Source organism: Eleutherodactylus coqui, chromosome 7, assembly GCF_035609145.1.
Source record: "Eleutherodactylus coqui strain aEleCoq1 chromosome 7, aEleCoq1.hap1, whole genome shotgun sequence".
NCBI lineage: Eukaryota > Metazoa > Chordata > Amphibia > Anura > Eleutherodactylidae > Eleutherodactylus > Eleutherodactylus coqui.
Genome location: NC_089843.1, coordinates 226809981 through 226834068, shown reverse-complemented (window position 1 = coordinate 226834068; position 24088 = coordinate 226809981). Strand labels below are relative to the sequence as shown.

Here is a 24088-nt window from a genome sequence, read left to right as displayed (position 1 = left end):
GATGTGCTCAATAAAGACATTTGACAGCTTGCTTTAGCAAGTACACCTGAACAGGGACTTGAACCCTGGACCCTCAGATTAAAAGTCTGATGCTCTACCGACTGAGCTATCCAGGCTCTGAAAAATGCTCTTCTTAGCTCCTCTAAGCGTCTTAACATAAAATATTGAGGTAAAGAAACAAAGCTTTGGTGGAAAATCAACAATGTGCTCAAAATTTGCTAAACAGACATAGAAGGGTTGTTTCTGCAATAAGCAAAGATGTTCTCAAGCTGCTTCTATACCGTTGGTTTTGCACAGTAGAACACGACAATAAAGAAGCAAAGCCTCAGTGGAAAATCAAAGATGTGCTCAATAAAGACATTTGACAGCTTGCTCTAGCAAGCACGCCTGAACAGGGACTTGTACCCTGGACCGTCAGATTAAAAGTCTGATGCTCTACCGACTGAGCTATCCAGGCTCTGAAAAATGCTCTTCTTGGCTCCTCTAAGCGTCTTAACATAAAATATGGAGGTAAAGAAACAAAGCTTTGGTGGAAAATCAAAAATGTGCTCAAAATCTGCTAAACAGACATAGAAGGGTTGTTTCTGCAATAACGAAAAATGTTCTCAAGCTGCTACTATACCGTCGGTTTTGCACAGTAGAACACGACAATAAAGAAGCAAAGACTCAGTGGAAAATCAAAGATGTGCTCAATAAAGACATTTGACAGCTTGCTCTAGCAAGCACGCCTGAACAGGGACTTGTACCCTGGACCCTCAGATTAAAAGTCTGATGCTCTACCGACTGAGCTATCCAGGCTCTGAAAAATGCTCTTTTTAGCTCCTCTAAGTGTCTTAAGATAAAATATGGCGGTAAAGAAACAAAGCTTTGGTGGAAAATCAAAAATGTGCTCAAAATCTGCTAAACAGACATAGAAGGGTTGTTTCTGCAATAACCAAAGATGTTCTCAAGCTGCTACTATACCGTCAGTTTTGCACAGTAGAACACGACAATACAGAAGCAAAGACTCAGTGGAAAATCAAAGATGTGCTCAATAAAGACATTTGACAGCTTGCTTTAGCAAGTACGCCTGAACAGGGACCCTGGACCCTCAGATTAAAATTCTGATGCTCTACCGACTGAGCTATCCAGGCTCTGAAAAATGCTCTTCTTAGCTCCTCTAAGTGTCTTAACATAAAATATGGAGGTAAAGAAACAAAGCTTTGGTGGAAAATCAAAAATGTGCTCAAAATCTGCTAAAGAGACATAGAAGGGTTGTTTCTGCAAAAAACAAAGATGTTCTCAAGCTGCTTCTATACCCTTGGTTTTGCACAGTAGAACACGACAATACAGAAGCAAAGACTCAGTGGAAAATCAAAGATGTGCTCAATAAAGACATTTGACAGCTTGCTTTAGCGAATACGCCTGAACAGGGACTTGAACCCTGGACCCTCAGATTAAAAGTCTGATGCTCTACCGACTGAGCTATCCAGGCTCTGAAAAATGCTCTTCTTAGCTCCTCTAAGCGTCTTAACATAAAATATGGAGGTAAAGAAACAAAGCATTGGTGGAAAATCAACAATGTACCCAAAATTTGCTAAACAGACATAGAAGGGTTGTTTCTGAAAAAAACAAAGATTTTCTCAAGCTGCTTCTATACCCTCAGTTTTGCACAGTAGAACACGACAATAAAGAAGCAAAGACTCAGTGGAAAATCAAAGATGTGCTCAATAAAGACATTTGACAGCTTGCTTTAGCAAGTACGCCTGAACAGGGACTTGAACCATGGACCCTCAGATTAAAAGTCTGATGCTCTACCGACTGAGCTATCCAGGCTCTGAAAAATGCTTTTCTTAGCTCCTCTAAGCGTCTTAACATAAAATATGGAGGTAAAGAAACAAAGCTTTGGTGGAAAATCAAAAATGTGCTCAAAATCTGCTAAAGAGACATAGAAGGGTTGTTTCTGCAATAAGCAAAGATGTTCTCAAGCTGCTTCTATACCCTTGGTTTTGCACAGTAGAACACGGCACTGAAGATGCAGAGACTCAGTGGAAAATCAAAGATGTGCTCAATAAAGACATTTGACAGCTTGCTTTAGCAAATATGCCTGAACAGGGACTTGAACCCTGGACCCTCAGATTAAAAGTCTGACGCTCTACCGACTGAGCTATCCAGGCTCTGAAAAATGCTCTTCTTAGCTCCTCTAAGCGTCTTAACATAAAATATGGAGGTAAAGAAACAAAGCTTTGGTGGAAAATCAAAAATGTGCTCAAAATCTGCTAAACAGACATAAAAGGGTTGTTTCTGCAATAACCAAAGATGTTCTCAAGCTGCTACTATACCGTCGGTTTTGCACAGTAGAACACGACAATAAAGATGCAGAGACTTAGTGGAAAATCAAAGATGTGCTCAATAAAGACATTTGACAGCTTGCTTTAGCAAGTACGCCTGAACAGGGACTTGAACCCTGGACCCTCAGATTAAAAGTCTGATGCTCTACCGACTGAGCTATCCAGGCTCTGAAAAATGCTTTTCTTAGCTCCTCTAAGCGTCTTAACATAAAATATGGAGGTAAAGAAACAAAGCTTTGGTGGAAAATCAAAAATGTGCTCAAAATCTGCTAAACAGACATAGAAGGGTTGTTTCTGCAATAAGCAAAGATGTTCTCAAGCTGCTTCTATACCCTTGGTTTTGCACAGTAAAACACGGCACTGAAGATGCAGAGACTCAGTGGAAAATCAAAGATGTGCTCAATAAAGACATTTGACAGCTTGCTTTAGCAAATGCTCTACCGACTGAGCTATCCAGGCTCTGAAAAATGCTCTTCTTAGCTCCTCTAAGCGTCTTAACATAAAATATGGAGGTAAAGAAACAAAGCTTTGGTGGAAAATCAAAAATGTGCTCAAAATCTGCTAAACAGACATAGAAGGGTTGTTTCTGCAATAACCAAAGATGTTCTCAAGCTGCTACTATACCGTCGGTTTTGCACAGTAGAACACGACAATAAAGATGCAGAGACTTAGTGGAAAATCAAAGATGTACTCAATAAAGACATTTGACAGCTTGCTTTAGCAAGTACGCCTGAACAGGGACTTGAACCCTGGACCCTCAGATTAAAAGTCTGATGCTCTACCGACTGAGCTATCCAGGCTCTGAAAAATGCTCTTCTTAGCTCCTCTAAGCGTCTTAACATAAAATATTGATGTAAAGAAACAAAGCTTTGTTGGAAAATCAACAATGTGCTCAAAATTTGCTAAACAGACATAGAAGGGTTGTTTCTGCAATAAGCAAAGATGTTCTCAAGCTGCTTCTATACCGTCGGTTTTGCACAGTAGAACACGACAATAAAGAAGCAAAGACTCAGTGGAAAATCAAAGATGTGCTCAATAAAGACATTTGACAGCTTGCTCTAGCAAGCACGCCTGAACAGGGACTTGTACCCTGGACCCTCAGATTAAAAGTCTGATGCTCTACCGACTGAGCTATCCAGGCTCTGAAAAATGCTCTTCTTGGCTCCTCTAAGCGTCTTAACATAAAATATGGAGGTAAAGAAACAAAGCTTTGGTGGAAAATCAAAAATGTGCTCAAAATCTGCTAAACAGACATAGAAGGGTTGTTTCTGCAATAACCAAAGATGTTCTCAAGCTGCTACTATACCGTCGGTTTTGCACAGTAGAACACGACAATAAAGAAGCAAAGACTCAGTGGAAAATCAAAGATGTGCTCAATAAAGACATTTGACAGCTTGCTCTAGCAAGCACGCCTGAACAGGGACTTGTACCCTGGACCCTCAGATTAAAAGTCTGATGCTCTACCGACTGAGCTATCCAGGCTCTGAAAAATGCTCTTTTTAGCTCCTCTAAGTGTCTTAAGATAAAATATGGCGGTAAAGAAACAAAGCTTTGGTGGAAAATCAAAAATGTGCTCAAAATCTGCTAAACAGACATAGAAGGGTTGTTTCTGCAATAACCAAAGATGTTCTCAAGCTGCTACTATACCGTCAGTTTTGCACAGTAGAACACGACAATAAAGAAGCAAAGACTCAGTGGAAAATCAAAGATGTGCTCAATAAAGACATTTGACAGCTTGCTTTAGCAAGTACGCCTGAACAGGGACCCTGGACCCTCAGATTAAAAGTCTGATGCTCTACCGACTGAGCTATCCAGGCTCTGAAAAATGCTCTTCTTAGCTCCTCTAAGCGTCTTAACATAAAATATGGAGGTAAAGAAACAAAGCTTTGGTGGAAAATCAAAAATGTGCTCAAAATCTGCTAAAGAGACATAGAAGGGTTGTTTCTGCAAAAAACAAAGATGTTCTCAAGCTGCTTCTATACCCTTGGTTTTGCACAGTAGAACATGACAATACAGAAGCAAAGACTCAGTGGAAAATCAAAGATGTGCTCAATAAAGACATTTGACAGCTTGCTTTAGCAAATACGCCTGAACAGGGACTAAAAGTCTGATGCTCTACTGACTGAGCTATCCAGGCTCTGAAAAATGCTCTTCTTAGCTCCTCTAAGCGTCTTAACATAAAATATGGAGGTAAAGAAACAAAGCTTTGGTGGAAAACCAACAATGTAACCAAAATTTGCTAAACAGACATAGAAGGGTTGTTTCTGCAAAAAACAAAGATTTTCTCAAGCTGCTTCTATACCCTCAGTTTTGCACAGTAGAACACGACAATAAAGAAGCAAAGACTCAGTGGAAAATCAAAGATGTGCTCAATAAAGACATTTGACAGCTTGCTTTAGCAAGTACGCCTGAACAGGGACTTGTACCCTGGACCCTCAGATTAAAAGTCTGATGCTCTACCGACTGAGCTATCCAGGCTCTGAAAAATGCTCTTTTTAGCTCCTCTAAGTGTCTTAAGATAAAATATGGCGGTAAAGAAACAAAGCTTTGGTGGAAAATCAAAAATGTGCTCAAAATCTGCTAAACAGACATAGAAGGGTTGTTTCTGCAATAACCAAAGATGTTCTCAAGCTGCTACTATACCGTCAGTTTTGCACAGTAGAACACGACAATAAAGAAGCAAAGACTCAGTGGAAAATCAAAGATGTGCTCAATAAAGACATTTGACAGCTTGCTTTAGCAAGTACGCCTGAACAGGGACCCTGGACCCTCAGATTAAAAGTCTGATGCTCTACCGACTGAGCTATCCAGGCTCTGAAAAATGCTCTTCTTAGCTCCTCTAAGCGTCTTAACATAAAATATGGAGGTAAAGAAACAAAGCTTTGGTGGAAAATCAAAAATGTGCTCAAAATCTGCTAAAGAGACATAGAAGGGTTGTTTCTGCAAAAAACAAAGATGTTCTCAAGCTGCTTCTATACCCTTGGTTTTGCACAGTAGAACACGACAATACAGAAGCAAAGACTCAGTGGAAAATCAAAGATGTGCTCAATAAACATATTTGACAGCTTGCTTTAGCAAATACGCCTGAACAGGGACTTGAACCCTGGACCCTCAGATTAAAAGTCTGATGCTCTACCGACTGAGCTATCCAGGCTCTGAAAAATGCTCTTTTGTGCTCCTCTAAGCATCTCAACATAAAATATGGAGGTAAAGAAACAAAGCTTTGGTGGAAAATAAAAAATGGGCTTAAAATCTGCTAAACAGACATAGAAGGGTTGTTTCTGCAATAAGCAAAGATGTTCTCAAGCTGCTTCTATACCGTCGGTTTTGCACAGTAGAACACGACAATAAAGAAGCAAAGACTCAGTGGAAAATCAAAGATGTGCTCAATAAAGACATTTGACAGCTTGCTCTAGCAAGCACGCCTGAACAGGGACTTGTACCCTGGACCCTCAGATTAAAAGTCTGATGCTCTACCGACTGAGCTATCCAGGCTCTGAAAAATGCTCTTCTTGGCTCCTCTAAGCGTCTTAACATAAAATATGGAGGTAAAGAAACAAAGCTTTGGTGGAAAATCAAAAATGTGCTCAAAATCTGCTAAACAGACATAGAAGGGTTGTTTCTGCAATAACCAAAGATGTTCTCAAGCTGCTACTATACCGTCGGTTTTGCACAGTAGAACACGACAATAAAGAAGCAAAGACTCAGTGGAAAATCAAAGATGTGCTCAATAAAGACATTTGACAGCTTGCTCTAGCAAGCACGCCCGAACAGGGACTTGTACCCTGGACCCTCAGATTAAAAGTCTGATGCTCTACCGACTGAGCTATCCAGGCTCTGAAAAATGCTCTTTTTAGCTCCTCTAAGTGTCTTAAGATAAAATATGGCGGTAAAGAAACAAAGCTTTGGTGGAAAATCAAAAATGTGCTCAAAATCTGCTAAACAGACATAGAAGGGTTGTTTCTGCAATAACCAAAGATGTTCTCAAGCTGCTACTATACCGTCAGTTTTGCACAGTAGAACACGACAATAAAGAAGCAAAGACTCAGTGGAAAATCAAAGATGTGCTCAATAAAGACATTTGACAGCTTGCTTTAGCAAGTACGCCTGAACAGGGACCCTGGACCCTCAGATTAAAAGTCTGATGCTCTACCGACTGAGCTATCCAGGCTCTGAAAAATGCTCTTCTTAGCTCCTCTAAGCGTCTTAACATAAAATATGGAGGTAAAGAAACAAAGCTTTGGTGGAAAATCAAAAATGTGCTCAAAATCTGCTAAAGAGACATAGAAGGGTTGTTTCTGCAAAAAACAAAGATGTTCTCAAGCTGCTTCTATACCCTTGGTTTTGCACAGTAGAACACGACAATACAGAAGCAAAGACTCAGTGGAAAATCAAAGATGTGCTCAATAAAGACATTTGACAGCTTGCTTTAGCAAATACGCCTGAACAGGGACTTGAACCCTGGACCCTCAGATTAAAAGTCTGATGCTCTACCGACTGAGCTATCCAGGCTCTGAAAAATGCTCTTCTTAGCTCCTCTAAGCGTCTTAACATAAAATATGGAGGTAAAGAAACAAAGCTTTGGTGGAAAATCAACAATGTACCCAAAATTTGCTAAACAGACATAGAAGGGTTGTTTCTGCAAAAAACAAAGATTTTCTCAAGCTGCTTCTACACCCTCAGTTTTGCACAGTAGAACACGACAATAAAGAAGCAAAGACTCAGTGGAAAATCAAAGATGTGCTCAATAAAGACATTTGACAGCTTGCTTTAGCAAGTACACCTGAACAGGGACTTGAACCCTGGACCCTCAGATTAAAAGTCTGATGCTCTACCGACTGAGCTATCCAGGCTCTGAAAAATGCTCTTCTTAGCTCCTCTAAGCGTCTTAACATAAAATATTGAGGTAAAGAAACAAAGCTTTGGTGGAAAATCAACAATGTGCTCAAAATTTGCTAAACAGACATAGAAGGGTTGTTTCTGCAATAAGCAAAGATGTTCTCAAGCTGCTTCTATACCGTTGGTTTTGCACAGTAGAACACGACAATAAAGAAGCAAAGCCTCAGTGGAAAATCAAAGATGTGCTCAATAAAGACATTTGACAGCTTGCTCTAGCAAGCACGCCTGAACAGGGACTTGTACCCTGGACCGTCAGATTAAAAGTCTGATGCTCTACCGACTGAGCTATCCAGGCTCTGAAAAATGCTCTTCTTGGCTCCTCTAAGCGTCTTAACATAAAATATGGAGGTAAAGAAACAAAGCTTTGGTGGAAAATCAAAAATGTGCTCAAAATCTGCTAAACAGACATAGAAGGGTTGTTTCTGCAATAACGAAAAATGTTCTCAAGCTGCTACTATACCGTCGGTTTTGCACAGTAGAACACGACAATAAAGAAGCAAAGACTCAGTGGAAAATCAAAGATGTGCTCAATAAAGACATTTGACAGCTTGCTCTAGCAAGCACGCCTGAACAGGGACTTGTACCCTGGACCCTCAGATTAAAAGTCTGATGCTCTACCGACTGAGCTATCCAGGCTCTGAAAAATGCTCTTTTTAGCTCCTCTAAGTGTCTTAAGATAAAATATGGCGGTAAAGAAACAAAGCTTTGGTGGAAAATCAAAAATGTGCTCAAAATCTGCTAAACAGACATAGAAGGGTTGTTTCTGCAATAACCAAAGATGTTCTCAAGCTGCTACTATACCGTCAGTTTTGCACAGTAGAACACGACAATACAGAAGCAAAGACTCAGTGGAAAATCAAAGATGTGCTCAATAAAGACATTTGACAGCTTGCTTTAGCAAGTACGCCTGAACAGGGACCCTGGACCCTCAGATTAAAATTCTGATGCTCTACCGACTGAGCTATCCAGGCTCTGAAAAATGCTCTTCTTAGCTCCTCTAAGTGTCTTAACATAAAATATGGAGGTAAAGAAACAAAGCTTTGGTGGAAAATCAAAAATGTGCTCAAAATCTGCTAAAGAGACATAGAAGGGTTGTTTCTGCAAAAAACAAAGATGTTCTCAAGCTGCTTCTATACCCTTGGTTTTGCACAGTAGAACACGACAATACAGAAGCAAAGACTCAGTGGAAAATCAAAGATGTGCTCAATAAAGACATTTGACAGCTTGCTTTAGCGAATACGCCTGAACAGGGACTTGAACCCTGGACCCTCAGATTAAAAGTCTGATGCTCTACCGACTGAGCTATCCAGGCTCTGAAAAATGCTCTTCTTAGCTCCTCTAAGCGTCTTAACATAAAATATGGAGGTAAAGAAACAAAGCATTGGTGGAAAATCAACAATGTACCCAAAATTTGCTAAACAGACATAGAAGGGTTGTTTCTGAAAAAAACAAAGATTTTCTCAAGCTGCTTCTATACCCTCAGTTTTGCACAGTAGAACACGACAATAAAGAAGCAAAGACTCAGTGGAAAATCAAAGATGTGCTCAATAAAGACATTTGACAGCTTGCTTTAGCAAGTACGCCTGAACAGGGACTTGAACCATGGACCCTCAGATTAAAAGTCTGATGCTCTACCGACTGAGCTATCCAGGCTCTGAAAAATGCTTTTCTTAGCTCCTCTAAGCGTCTTAACATAAAATATGGAGGTAAAGAAACAAAGCTTTGGTGGAAAATCAAAAATGTGCTCAAAATCTGCTAAAGAGACATAGAAGGGTTGTTTCTGCAATAAGCAAAGATGTTCTCAAGCTGCTTCTATACCCTTGGTTTTGCACAGTAGAACACGGCACTGAAGATGCAGAGACTCAGTGGAAAATCAAAGATGTGCTCAATAAAGACATTTGACAGCTTGCTTTAGCAAATATGCCTGAACAGGGACTTGAACCCTGGACCCTCAGATTAAAAGTCTGACGCTCTACCGACTGAGCTATCCAGGCTCTGAAAAATGCTCTTCTTAGCTCCTCTAAGCGTCTTAACATAAAATATGGAGGTAAAGAAACAAAGCTTTGGTGGAAAATCAAAAATGTGCTCAAAATCTGCTAAACAGACATAAAAGGGTTGTTTCTGCAATAACCAAAGATGTTCTCAAGCTGCTACTATACCGTCGGTTTTGCACAGTAGAACACGACAATAAAGATGCAGAGACTTAGTGGAAAATCAAAGATGTGCTCAATAAAGACATTTGACAGCTTGCTTTAGCAAGTACGCCTGAACAGGGACTTGAACCCTGGACCCTCAGATTAAAAGTCTGATGCTCTACCGACTGAGCTATCCAGGCTCTGAAAAATGCTTTTCTTAGCTCCTCTAAGCGTCTTAACATAAAATATGGAGGTAAAGAAACAAAGCTTTGGTGGAAAATCAAAAATGTGCTCAAAATCTGCTAAACAGACATAGAAGGGTTGTTTCTGCAATAAGCAAAGATGTTCTCAAGCTGCTTCTATACCCTTGGTTTTGCACAGTAAAACACGGCACTGAAGATGCAGAGACTCAGTGGAAAATCAAAGATGTGCTCAATAAAGACATTTGACAGCTTGCTTTAGCAAATGCTCTACCGACTGAGCTATCCAGGCTCTGAAAAATGCTCTTCTTAGCTCCTCTAAGCGTCTTAACATAAAATATGGAGGTAAAGAAACAAAGCTTTGGTGGAAAATCAAAAATGTGCTCAAAATCTGCTAAACAGACATAGAAGGGTTGTTTCTGCAATAACCAAAGATGTTCTCAAGCTGCTACTATACCGTCGGTTTTGCACAGTAGAACACGACAATAAAGATGCAGAGACTTAGTGGAAAATCAAAGATGTACTCAATAAAGACATTTGACAGCTTGCTTTAGCAAGTACGCCTGAACAGGGACTTGAACCCTGGACCCTCAGATTAAAAGTCTGATGCTCTACCGACTGAGCTATCCAGGCTCTGAAAAATGCTCTTCTTAGCTCCTCTAAGCGTCTTAACATAAAATATTGATGTAAAGAAACAAAGCTTTGTTGGAAAATCAACAATGTGCTCAAAATTTGCTAAACAGACATAGAAGGGTTGTTTCTGCAATAAGCAAAGATGTTCTCAAGCTGCTTCTATACCGTCGGTTTTGCACAGTAGAACACGACAATAAAGAAGCAAAGACTCAGTGGAAAATCAAAGATGTGCTCAATAAAGACATTTGACAGCTTGCTCTAGCAAGCACGCCTGAACAGGGACTTGTACCCTGGACCCTCAGATTAAAAGTCTGATGCTCTACCGACTGAGCTATCCAGGCTCTGAAAAATGCTCTTCTTGGCTCCTCTAAGCGTCTTAACATAAAATATGGAGGTAAAGAAACAAAGCTTTGGTGGAAAATCAAAAATGTGCTCAAAATCTGCTAAACAGACATAGAAGGGTTGTTTCTGCAATAACCAAAGATGTTCTCAAGCTGCTACTATACCGTCGGTTTTGCACAGTAGAACACGACAATAAAGAAGCAAAGACTCAGTGGAAAATCAAAGATGTGCTCAATAAAGACATTTGACAGCTTGCTCTAGCAAGCACGCCTGAACAGGGACTTGTACCCTGGACCCTCAGATTAAAAGTCTGATGCTCTACCGACTGAGCTATCCAGGCTCTGAAAAATGCTCTTTTTAGCTCCTCTAAGTGTCTTAAGATAAAATATGGCGGTAAAGAAACAAAGCTTTGGTGGAAAATCAAAAATGTGCTCAAAATCTGCTAAACAGACATAGAAGGGTTGTTTCTGCAATAACCAAAGATGTTCTCAAGCTGCTACTATACCGTCAGTTTTGCACAGTAGAACACGACAATAAAGAAGCAAAGACTCAGTGGAAAATCAAAGATGTGCTCAATAAAGACATTTGACAGCTTGCTTTAGCAAGTACGCCTGAACAGGGACCCTGGACCCTCAGATTAAAAGTCTGATGCTCTACCGACTGAGCTATCCAGGCTCTGAAAAATGCTCTTCTTAGCTCCTCTAAGCGTCTTAACATAAAATATGGAGGTAAAGAAACAAAGCTTTGGTGGAAAATCAAAAATGTGCTCAAAATCTGCTAAAGAGACATAGAAGGGTTGTTTCTGCAAAAAACAAAGATGTTCTCAAGCTGCTTCTATACCCTTGGTTTTGCACAGTAGAACATGACAATACAGAAGCAAAGACTCAGTGGAAAATCAAAGATGTGCTCAATAAAGACATTTGACAGCTTGCTTTAGCAAATACGCCTGAACAGGGACTAAAAGTCTGATGCTCTACTGACTGAGCTATCCAGGCTCTGAAAAATGCTCTTCTTAGCTCCTCTAAGCGTCTTAACATAAAATATGGAGGTAAAGAAACAAAGCTTTGGTGGAAAACCAACAATGTAACCAAAATTTGCTAAACAGACATAGAAGGGTTGTTTCTGCAAAAAACAAAGATTTTCTCAAGCTGCTTCTATACCCTCAGTTTTGCACAGTAGAACACGACAATAAAGAAGCAAAGACTCAGTGGAAAATCAACAATGTGCTCAAAATCTGCTAAAGAGACATAGAAGGGTTGTTTCTGCAATAAGCAAAGATGTTCTCAAGCTGCTTCTATACCCTTGGTTTTGCACAGTAGAACACGGCACTGAAGATGCAGAGACTCAGTGGAAAATCAAAGATGTGCTCAATAAAGACATTTGACAGCTTGCTTTATCAAATACGCCTGAACAGGGACTTGAACGCTGGACCCTCAGATTAAAAGTCTGATGCTCTACCGACTGAGCTATCCAGGCTCTGAAAAATGCTCTTCTTAGCTCCTCTAAGCGTCTTAACATAAAATATGGAGGTAAAGAAACAAAGCTTTGGTGGAAAATCAAAAATGTGCTCAAAATCTGCTAAACAGACATAGAAGGGTTGTTTCTGCAATAAGCAAAGATGTTCTCAAGCTGCTTCTATACCCTTGGTTTTGCACAGAACACGACAATACAGAAGCAAAGACTCAGTGGAAAATCAAAGATGTGCTCAATAAAGACATTTGACAGCTTGCTTTAGCAAGTACGCCTGAACAGGGACCCTGGACCCTCAGCTTAAAAGTCTGATGCTCTACCGACTGAGCTATCCAGGCTCTGAAAAATGCTCTTCTTAGCTCCTCTAAGCGTCTTAACATAAAATATGGAGGTAAAGAAACAAAGCTTTGGTGGAAAATCAAAAATGTGCTCAAAATCTGCTAAACAGACATAGAAGGGTTGTTTCTGCAAAAAACAAAGATGTTCTCAAGCTGCTTCTATACCCTTGGTTTTGCACAGTAGAACACGACAATACAGAAGCAAAGACTCAGTGGAAAATCAAAGATGTGCTCAATAAAGACATTTGACAGCTTGCTTTAGCAAATACGCCTGAACAGGGACTTGAACCCTGGACCCTCAGATTAAAAGTCTGATGCTCTACCGACTGAGCTATCCAGGCTCCGAAAAATGCTCTTCTTGGCTCCTCTAAGCGTCTTAACATAAAATATGGAGGTAAAGAAACAAAGCTTTGGTGGAAAATCAAAAATGTGCTCAAAATCTGCTAAACAGACATAGAAGGGTTGTTTCTGCAATAACCAAAGATGTTCTCAAGCTGCTACTATACCGTCGGTTTTGCACAGTAGAACACGACAATAAAGAAGCAAAGACTCAGTGGAAAATCAAAGATGTGCTCAATAAAGACATTTGACAGCTTGCTCTAGCAAGCACGCCTGAATAGGGACTTGTACCCTGGACCCTCAGATTAAAAGTCTGATGCTCTACTGACTGAGCTATCCAGGCTCTGAAAAATGCTCTTTTTAGCTCCTCTAAGTGTCTTAAGATAAAATATGGCGGTAAAGAAACAAAGCTTTGGTGGAAAATCAAAAATGTGCTCATAATCTGCTAAACAGACATAGAAGGGTTGTTTCTGCAATAACCAAAGATGTTCTCAAGCTGCTACTATACCGTCAGTTTTGCACAGTAGAACACGGCACTGAAGATGCAGAGACTTAGTGGAAAATCAAAGATGTGCTCAATAAAGACATTTGACAGCTTGCTTTAGCAAGTACGCCTGAACAGGGACCCTGGACCCTCAGATTAAAAGTCTGATGCTCTACCGACTGAGCTATCCAGGCTCTGAAAAATGCTCTTCTTAGCTCCTCTAAGCGTCTTAACATAAAATATGGAGGTAAAGAAACAAAGCTTTGGTGGAAAATCAAAAATGTGCTCAAAATCTGCTAAACAGACATAGAAGGGTTGTTTCTGCAATAACCAAAGATGTTCTCAAGCTGCTACTATACCGTCGGTTTTGCACAGTAGAACACGACAATAAAGATGCAGAGACTTAGTGGAAAATCAAAGATGTGCTCAATAAAGACATTTGACAGCTTGCTTTAGCAAGTACGCCTGAACAGGGACTTGAACCCTGGACCCTCAGATTAAAAGTCTGATGCTCTACCGACTGAGCTATCCAGGCTCTGAAAAATGCTCTTCTTAGCTCCTCTAAGCGTCTTAACATAAAATATGGAGGTAAAGAAACAAAGCTTTGGTGGAAAATCAAAAATGTGCTCAAAATCTGCTAAACAGACATAGAAGGGTTGTTTCTGCAATAAGCAAAGATGTTCTCAAGCTGATTCTATACCCTTGGTTTTGCACAGTAGAACACGGCACTGAAGATGCAGAGACTCAGTGGAAAATCAAAGATGTGCTCAATAAAGACATTTGACAGCTTGCTTTAGCAAATGCTCTACCGACTGAGCTATCCAGGCTCTGAAAAATGCTCTTCTTAGCTCCTCTAAGCGTCTTAACATAAAATATGGAGGTAAAGAAACAAAGCTTTGGTGGAAAATCAAAAATGTGCTCAAAATCTGCTAAACAGACATAGAAGGGTTGTTTCTGCAATAACCAAAGATGTTCTCAAGCTGCTACTATACCGTCGGTTTTGCACAGTAGAACACGACAATAAAGATGCAGAGACTTAGTGGAAAATCAAAGATGTGCTCAATAAAGACATTTGACAGCTTGCTTTAGCAAGTACGCCTGAACAGGGACTTGAACCCTGGACCCTCAGATTAAAAGTCTGATGCTCTACCGACTGAGCTATCCAGGCTCTGAAAAATGCTCTTCTTAGCTCCTCTAAGCGTCTTAACATAAAATATTGATGTAAAGAAACAAAGCTTTGGTGGAAAATCAACAATGTGCTCAAAATTTGCTAAACAGACATAGAAGGGTTGTTTCTGCAATAAGCAAAGATGTTCTCAAGCTGCTTCTATACCGTCGGTTTTGCACAGTAGAACACGACAATAAAGAAGCAAAGACTCAGTGGAAAATCAAAGATGTGCTCAATAAAGACATTTGACAGCTTGCTCTAGCAAGCACGCCTGAACAGGGACTTGTACCCTGGACCCTCAGATTAAAAGTCTGATGCTCTACCGACTGAGCTATCCAGGCTCTGAAAAATGCTCTTCTTGGCTCCTCTAAGCGTCTTAACATAAAATATGGAGGTAAAGAAACAAAGCTTTGGTGGAAAATCAAAAATGTGCTCAAAATCTGCTAAACAGACATAGAAGGGTTGTTTCTGCAATAACCAAAGATGTTCTCAAGCTGCTACTATACCGTCAGTTTTGCACAGTAGAACACGACAATAAAGAAGCAAAGACTCAGTGGAAAATCAAAGATGTGCTCAATAAAGACATTTGACAGCTTGCTTTAGCAAGTACGCCTGAACAGGGACCCTGGACCCTCAGATTAAAAGTCTGATGCTCTACCGACTGAGCTATCCAGGCTCTGAAAAATGCTCTTCTTAGCTCCTCTAAGCGTCTTAACATAAAATATGGAGGTAAAGAAACAAAGCTTTGGTGGAAAATCAAAAATGTGCTCAAAATCTGCTAAACAGACATAGAAGGGTTGTTTCTGCAATAACCAAAGATGTTCTCAAGCTGCTACTATACCGTCGGTTTTGCACAGTAGAACACGACAATAAAGATGCAGAGACTTAGTGGAAAATCAAAGATGTGCTCAATAAAGACATTTGACAGCTTGCTTTAGCAAGTACGCCTGAACAGGGACTTGAACCCTGGACCCTCAGCTTAAAAGTCTGATGCTCTACCGACTGAGCTATCCAGGCTCTGAAAAATGCTCTTCTTAGCTCCTCTAAGCGTCTTAACATAAAATATGGAGGTAAAGAAACAAAGCTTTGGTGGAAAATCAAAAATGTGCTCAAAATCTGCTAAACAGACATAGAAGGGTTGTTTCTGCAATAAGCAAAGATGTTCTCAAGCTGCTTCTATACCCTTGGTTTTGCACAGAACACGACAATACAGAAGCAAAGACTCAGTGGAAAATCAAAGATGTGCTCAATAAAGACATTTGACAGCTTGCTTTAGCAAGTACGCCTGAACAGGGACCCTGGACCCTCAGCTTAAAAGTCTGATGCTCTACCGACTGAGCTATCCAGGCTCTGAAAAATGCTCTTCTTAGCTCCTCTAAGCGTCTTAACATAAAATATGGAGGTAAAGAAACAAAGCTTTGGTGGAAAATCAAAAATGTGCTCAAAATCTGCTAAACAGACATAGAAGGGTTGTTTCTGCAAAAAACAAAGATGTTCTCAAGCTGCTTCTATACCCTTGGTTTTGCACAGTAGAACACGACAATACAGAAGCAAAGACTCAGTGGAAAATCAAAGATGTGCTCAATAAAGACATTTGACAGCTTGCTTTAGCAAATACGCCTGAACAGGGACTTGAACCCTGGACCCTCAGATTAAAAGTCTGATGCTCTACCGACTGAGCTATCCAGGCTCCGAAAAATGCTCTTCTTGGCTCCTCTAAGCGTCTTAACATAAAATATGGAGGTAAAGAAACAAAGCTTTGGTGGAAAATCAAAAATGTGCTCAAAATCTGCTAAACAGACATAGAAGGGTTGTTTCTGCAATAACCAAAGATGTTCTCAAGCTGCTACTATACCGTCGGTTTTGCACAGTAGAACACGACAATAAAGAAGCAAAGACTCAGTGGAAAATCAAAGATGTGCTCAATAAAGACATTTGACAGCTTGCTCTAGCAAGCACGCCTGAATAGGGACTTGTACCCTGGACCCTCAGATTAAAAGTCTGATGCTCTACTGACTGAGCTATCCAGGCTCTGAAAAATGCTCTTTTTAGCTCCTCTAAGTGTCTTAAGATAAAATATGGCGGTAAAGAAACAAAGCTTTGGTGGAAAATCAAAAATGTGCTCATAATCTGCTAAACAGACATAGAAGGGTTGTTTCTGCAATAACCAAAGATGTTCTCAAGCTGCTACTATACCGTCAGTTTTGCACAGTAGAACACGGCACTGAAGATGCAGAGACTTAGTGGAAAATCAAAGATGTGCTCAATAAAGACATTTGACAGCTTGCTTTAGCAAGTACGCCTGAACAGGGACCCTGGACCCTCAGATTAAAAGTCTGATGCTCTACCGACTGAGCTATCCAGGCTCTGAAAAATGCTCTTCTTAGCTCCTCTAAGCGTCTTAACATAAAATATGGAGGTAAAGAAACAAAGCTTTGGTGGAAAATCAAAAATGTGCTCAAAATCTGCTAAACAGACATAGAAGGGTTGTTTCTGCAATAACCAAAGATGTTCTCAAGCTGCTACTATACCGTCGGTTTTGCACAGTAGAACACGACAATAAAGATGCAGAGACTTAGTGGAAAATCAAAGATGTGCTCAATAAAGACATTTGACAGCTTGCTTTAGCAAGTACGCCTGAACAGGGACTTGAACCCTGGACCCTCAGATTAAAAGTCTGATGCTCTACCGACTGAGCTATCCAGGCTCTGAAAAATGCTCTTCTTAGCTCCTCTAAGCGTCTTAACATAAAATATGGAGGTAAAGAAACAAAGCTTTGGTGGAAAATCAAAAATGTGCTCAAAATCTGCTAAACAGACATAGAAGGGTTGTTTCTGCAATAAGCAAAGATGTTCTCAAGCTGATTCTATACCCTTGGTTTTGCACAGTAGAACACGGCACTGAAGATGCAGAGACTCAGTGGAAAATCAAAGATGTGCTCAATAAAGACATTTGACAGCTTGCTTTAGCAAATGCTCTACCGACTGAGCTATCCAGGCTCTGAAAAATGCTCTTCTTAGCTCCTCTAAGCGTCTTAACATAAAATATGGAGGTAAAGAAACAAAGCTTTGGTGGAAAATCAAAAATGTGCTCAAAATCTGCTAAACAGACATAGAAGGGTTGTTTCTGCAATAACCAAAGATGTTCTCAAGCTGCTACTATACCGTCGGTTTTGCACAGTAGAACACGACAATAAAGATGCAGAGACTTAGTGGAAAATCAAAGATGTGCTCAATAAAGACATTTGACAGCTTGCTTTAGCAAGTACGCCTGAACAGGGACTTGAACCCTGGACCCTCAGATTAAAAGTCTGATGCTCTACCGACTGAGCTATCCAGGCTCTGAAAAATGCTCTTCTTAGCTCCTCTAAGCGTCTTAACATAAAATATTGATGTAAAGAAACAAAGCTTTGGTGGAAAATCAACAATGTGCTCAAAATTTGCTAAACAGACATAGAAGGGTTGTTTCTGCAATAAGCAAAGATGTTCTCAAGCTGCTTCTATACCGTCGGTTTTGCACAGTAGAACACGACAATAAAGAAGCAAAGACTCAGTGGAAAATCAAAGATGTGCTCAATAAAGACATTTGACAGCTTGCTCTAGCAAGCACGCCTGAACAGGGACTTGTACCCTGGACCCTCAGATTAAAAGTCTGATGCTCTACCGACTGAGCTATCCAGGCTCTGAAAAATGCTCTTCTTGGCTCCTCTAAGCGTCTTAACATAAAATATGGAGGTAAAGAAACAAAGCTTTGGTGGAAAATCAAAAATGTGCTCAAAATCTGCTAAACAGACATAGAAGGGTTGTTTCTGCAATAACCAAAGATGTTCTCAAGCTGCTACTATACCGTCAGTTTTGCACAGTAGAACACGACAATAAAGAAGCAAAGACTCAGTGGAAAATCAAAGATGTGCTCAATAAAGACATTTGACAGCTTGCTTTAGCAAGTACGCCTGAACAGGGACCCTGGACCCTCAGATTAAAAGTCTGATGCTCTACCGACTGAGCTATCCAGGCTCTGAAAAATGCTCTTCTTAGCTCCTCTAAGCGTCTTAACATAAAATATGGAGGTAAAGAAACAAAGCTTTGGTGGAAAATCAAAAATGTGCTCAAAATCTGCTAAACAGACATAGAAGGGTTGTTTCTGCAATAACCAAAGATGTTCTCAAGCTGCTACTATACCGTCGGTTTTGCACAGTAGAACACGACAATAAAGATGCAGAGACTTAGTGGAAAATCAAAGATGTGCTCAATAAAGACATTTGACAGCTTGCTTTAGCAAGTACGCCTGAACAGGGACTTGAACCCTGGACCCTCAGCTTAAAAGTCTGATGCTCTACCGACTGAGCTATCCAGGCTCTGAAAAATGCTCTTCTTAGCTCCTCTAAGCGTCTTAACATAAAATATGGAGGTAAAGAAACAAAGCTTTGGTGGAAAATCAAAAATGTGCTCAAAATCTGCTAAACAGACATAGAAGGGTTGTTTCTGCAATAAGCAAAGATGTTCTCAAGCTGCTTCTATACCCTTGGTTTTGCACAGTAGAACACGGCACTGAAGATGCAGAGACTCAGTGGAAAATCAAAGATGTGCTCAATAAAGACATTTGACAGCTTGCTTTAGCAAATGCTCTACCGACTGAGCTATCCAGGCTCTGAAAAATGCTCTTCTTAGCTCCTCTAAGCGTCTTAACATAAAATATGGAGGTAAAGAAACAAAGCTTTGGTGGAAAATCAAAAATGTGCTCAAAATCTGCTAAACAGACATAGAAGGGTTGTTTCTGCAATAACCAAAGATGTTCTCAAGCTGCTACTATACCGTCGGTTTTGCACAGTAGAACACGACAATAAAGATGCAGAGACTTAGTGGAAAATCAAAGATGTGCTCAATAAAGACATTTGACAGCTTGCTTTAGCAAGTACGCCTGAACAGGGACTTGAACCCTGGACCCTCAGATTAAAAGTCTGATGCTCTACCGACTGAGCTATCCAGGCTCTGAAAAATGCTCTTCTTAGCTCCTCTAAGCGTCTTAACATAAAATATTGATGTAAAGAAACAAAGCTTTGGTGGAAAATCAACAATGTGCTCAAAATTTGCTAAACAGACATAGAAGGGTTGTTTCTGCAATAAGCAAAGATGTTCTCAAGCTGCTTCTATACCGTCGGTTTTGCACAGTAGAACACGACAATAAAGAAGCAAAGACTCAGTGGAAAATCAAAGATGTGCTCAATAAAGACATTTGACAGCTTGCTCTAGCAAGCACGCCTGAACAGGGACTTGTACCCTGGACCCTCAGATTAAAAGTCTGATGCTCTACCGACTGAGCTATCCAGGCTCTGAAAAATGCTCTTCTTGGCTCCTCTAAGCGTCTTAACATAAAATATGGAGGTAAAGAAACAAAGCTTTGGTGGAAAATCAAAAATGTGCTCAAAATCTGCTAAACAGACATAGAAGGGTTGTTTCTGCAATAACCAAAGATGTTCTCAAGCTGCTACTATACCGTCAGTTTTGCACAGTAGAACACGACAATAAAGAAGCAAAGACTCAGTGGAAAATCAAAGATGTGCTCAATAAAGACATTTGACAGCTTGCTTTAGCAAGTACGCCTGAACAGGGACCCTGGACCCTCAGATTAAAAGTCTGATGCTCTACCGACTGAGCTATCCAGGCTCTGAAAAATGCTCTTCTTAGCTCCTCTAAGCGTCTTAACATAAAATATGGAGGTAAAGAAACAAAGCTTTGGTGGAAAATCAAAAATGTGCTCAAAATCTGCTAAAGAGACATAGAAGGTTTGTTTCTGCAAAAAACAAAGATGTTCTCAAGCTGCTTCTATACCCTTGGTTTTGCACAGTAGAACACGACAATACAGAAGCAAAGACTCAGTGGAAAATCAAAGATGTGCTCAATAAAGACATTTGACAGCTTGCTTTAGCAAATACGCCTGAACAGGGACTTGAACCCTGGACCCTCAGATTAAAAGTCTGATGCTCTACTGACTGAGCTATCCAGGCTCTGAAAAATGCTCTTCTTAGCTCCTCTAAGCGTCTTAACATAAAATATGGAGGTAAAGAAACAAAGCTTTGGTGGAAAACCAACAATGTAACCAAAATTTGCTAAACAGACATAGAAGGGTTGTTTCTGCAAAAAACAAAGATTTTCTCAAGCTGCTTCTATACCCTCAGTTTTGCACAGTAGAACACGACAATAAAGAAGCAAAGACTCAGTGGAAAATCAAAGATGTGCTCAATAAAGACATTTGACAGCTTGCTTTAGCAAGTACGCCTGAAGATTAAAAGTCTGATGCTCTACCGACTGAGCTATCCAGGCTCTGAAAAATGCTCTTCTTAGCTCCTCTAAGCGTCTTAACATAGAATATGGAGGTAAAGAAACAAAGCTTTGGTGGAAAATCAAAAATGTGCTCAAAATCTGCTAAAGAGACATAGAAGGGTTGTTTCTGCAATAAGCAAAGATGTTCTCAAGCTGCTTCTATACCCTTGGTTTTGCACAGAACACGACAATACAGAAGCAAAGACTCAGTGGAAAATCAAAGATGTGCTCAATAAAGACATTTGACAGCTTGCTTTAGCAAGTACGCCTGAACAGGGACCCTGGACCCTCAGCTTAAAAGTCTGATGCTCTACCGACTGAGCTATCCAGGCTCTGAAAAATGCTCTTCTTAGCTCCTCTAAGCGTCTTAACATAAAATATGGAGGTAAAGAAACAAAGCTTTGGTGGAAAATCAAAAATGTGCTCAAAATCTGCTAAACAGACATAGAAGGGTTGTTTCTGCAAAAAACAAAGATGTTCTCAAGCTGCTTCTATACCCTTGGTTTTGCACAGTAGAACACGACAATACAGAAGTAAAGACTCAGTGGAAAATCAAAGATGTGCTCAATAAAGACATTTGACAGCTTGCTTTAGCAAATACGCCTGAACAGGGACTTGAACCCTGGACCCTCAGATTAAAAGTCTGATGCTCTACCGACTGAGCTATCCAGGCTCCGAAAAATGCTCTTCTTGGCTCCTCTAAGCGTCTTAACATAAAATATGGAGGTAAAGAAACAAAGCTTTGGTGGAAAATCAAAAATGTGCTCAAAATCTGCTAAACAGACATAGAAGGGTTGTTTCTGCAATAACCAAAGATGTTCTCAAGCTGCTACTATACCGTCGGTTTTGCACAGTAGAACACGACAATAAAGAAGCAAAGACTCAGTGGAAAATCAAAGATGTGCTCAATAAAGACATTTGACAGCTTGCTCTAGCAAGCACGCCTGAACAGGGACTTGTACCCTGGACCCTCAGATTAAAAGTCTGATGCTCTACCGACTGAGCTATCCAGGCTCTGAAAAATGCTCTTTTTAGCTCCTCTAAGTGTCTTAAGATAAAATATGGCGGTAAAGAAACAAAGCTTTGGTGGAAAATCAAAAATGTGCTCAAAATCTGCTAAACAGACATAGAAGGGTTGTTTCTGCAATAACCAAAGATGTTCTCAAGCTGCTACTATACCGTCAGTTTTGCACAGTAGAACACGACAATAAAGAAGCAAAGACTCAGTGGAAAATCAAAGATGTGCTCAATAAAGACATTTGACAGCTTGCTTTAGCAAGTACGCCTGAACAGGGACCCTGGACCCTCAGATTAAAAGTCTGATGCTCTACCGACTGAGCTATCCAGGCTCTGAAAAATGCTCTTCTTAGCTCCTCTAAGCGTCTTAACATAAAATATGGAGGTAAAGAAACAAAGCTTTGGTGGAAAATCAAAAATGTGCTCAAAATCTGCTAAAGAGACATAGAAGGGTTGTTTCTGCAAAAAACAAAGATGTTCTCAAGCTGCTTCTATACCCTTGGTTTTGCACAGTAGAACACGACAATACAGAAGCAAAGACTCAGTGGAAAATCAAAGATGTGCTCAATAAAGACATTTGACAGCTTGCTTTAGCAAATACGCCTGAACAGGGACTTGAACCCTGGACCCTCAGATTAAAAGTCTGATGCTCTACTGACTGAGCTATCCAGGCTCTGAAAAATGCTCTTCTTAGCTCCTCTAAGCGTCTTAACATAAAATATGGAGGTAAAGAAACAAAGCTTTGGTGGAAAACCAACAATGTAACCAAAATTTGCTAAACAGACATAGAAGGGTTGTTTCTGCAAAAAACAAAGATTTTCTCAAGCTGCTTCTATACCCTCAGTTTTGCACAGTAGAACACGACAATAAAGAAGCAAAGACTCAGTGGAAAATCAAAGATGTGCTCAATAAAGACATTTGACAGCTTGCTTTAGCAAGTACGCCTGAACAGGGACTTGAACCATGGACCCTCAGATTAAAAGTCTGATGCTCTACCGACTGAGCTATCCAGGCTCTGAAAAATGCTCTTCTTAGCTCCTCTAAGCGTCTTAACATAAAATATGGAGGTAAAGAAACAAAGCTTTGGTGGAAAATCAAAAATGTGCTCAAAATCTGCTAAAGAGACATAGAAGGGTTGTTTCTGCAATAAGCAAAGATGTTCTCAAGCTGCTTCTATACCCTTGGTTTTGCACAGTAGAACACGGCACTGAAGATGCAGAGACTCAGTGGAAAATCAAAGATGTGCTCAATAAAGACATTTGACAGCTTGCTTTAGCAAATACGCCTGAACAGGGACTTGAACCCTGGACCCTCAGATTAAAAGTCTGATGCTCTACCGCCTGAGCTGTCCAGGCTCTGAAAAATGCTCTTCTTAGCTCCTCTAAGCGTCTTAACATAAAATATGGAGGTAAAGAAACAAAGCTTTGGTGGAAAATCAAAAATGTGCTCAAAATCTGCTAAACAGACATAGAAGGGTTGTTTCTGCAATAAGCAAAGATGTTCTCAAGCTGCTTCTATACCCTTGGTTTTGCACAGTTGAACACGGCACTGAAGATGCAGAGACTTAGTGGAAAATCAAAGATGTGCTCAATAAAGACATTTGACAGCTTGCTTTAGCAAGTACGCCTGAACAGGGACCCTGGACCCTCAGCTTAAAAGTCTGATGCTCTACCGACTGAGCTATCCAGGCTCTGAAAAATGCTCTTCTTAGCTCCTCTAAGCGTCTTAACATAAAATATGGAGGTAAAGAAACAAAGCTTTGGTGGAAAATCAAAAATGTGCTCAAAATCTGCTAAACAGACATAGAAGGGTTGTTTCTGCAAAAAACAAAGATGTTCTCAAGCTGCTTCTATACCCTTGGTTTTGCACAGTAGAACACGACAATAAAGATGCAGAGACTTAGTGGAAAATCAAAGATGTGCTCAATAAAAACATTTGACAGCTTGCTTTAGCAAATACACCTGAACAGGGACTTGAACCCTGGACCCTCAGATTAAAAGTCTGATGCTCTACCGACTGAGCTATCCAGGCTCCGAAAAATGCTCTTCTTGGCTCCTCTAAGCGTCTTAACATAAAATATGGAGGTAAAGAAACAAAGCTTTGGTGGAAAATCAAAAATGTGCTCAAAATCTGCTAAACAGACATAGAAGGGTTGTTTCTGCAATAACCAAAGATGTTCTCAAGCTGCTTCTATACCGTCGGTTTTGCACAGTAGAACACGACAATAAAGAAGCAAAGACTCAGTGGAAAATCAAAGATGTGCTCAATAAAGACATTTGACAGCTTGCTTTAGCAAGCACGCCTGAACAGGGACTTGTACCCTGGACCCTCAGATTAAAAGTCTGATGCTCTACCGACTGAGCTATCCAGGCTCTGAAAAATGCTCTTTTTAGCTCCTCTAAGTGTCTTA

The 24088-nt window shown here is 40.3% G+C and overlaps 2 non-coding genes across 2 annotated transcripts; both read right to left on the bottom strand.

Moving 5' to 3' along the window:
• Window positions 1-2083: 2083 nt before the first annotated feature.
• TRNAK-UUU (transfer RNA lysine (anticodon UUU)) lies at window positions 2084-2156 on the bottom strand. Its single transcript has one exon. It is a non-coding gene; the product is annotated as a tRNA-Lys (tRNA).
• Window positions 2157-9150: 6994 nt separating this feature from the next.
• TRNAK-UUU (transfer RNA lysine (anticodon UUU)) lies at window positions 9151-9223 on the bottom strand. The gene has a single exon. It is a non-coding gene; the product is annotated as a tRNA-Lys (tRNA).
• Between the last annotated feature and the right edge of the window lie 14865 nt (window positions 9224-24088).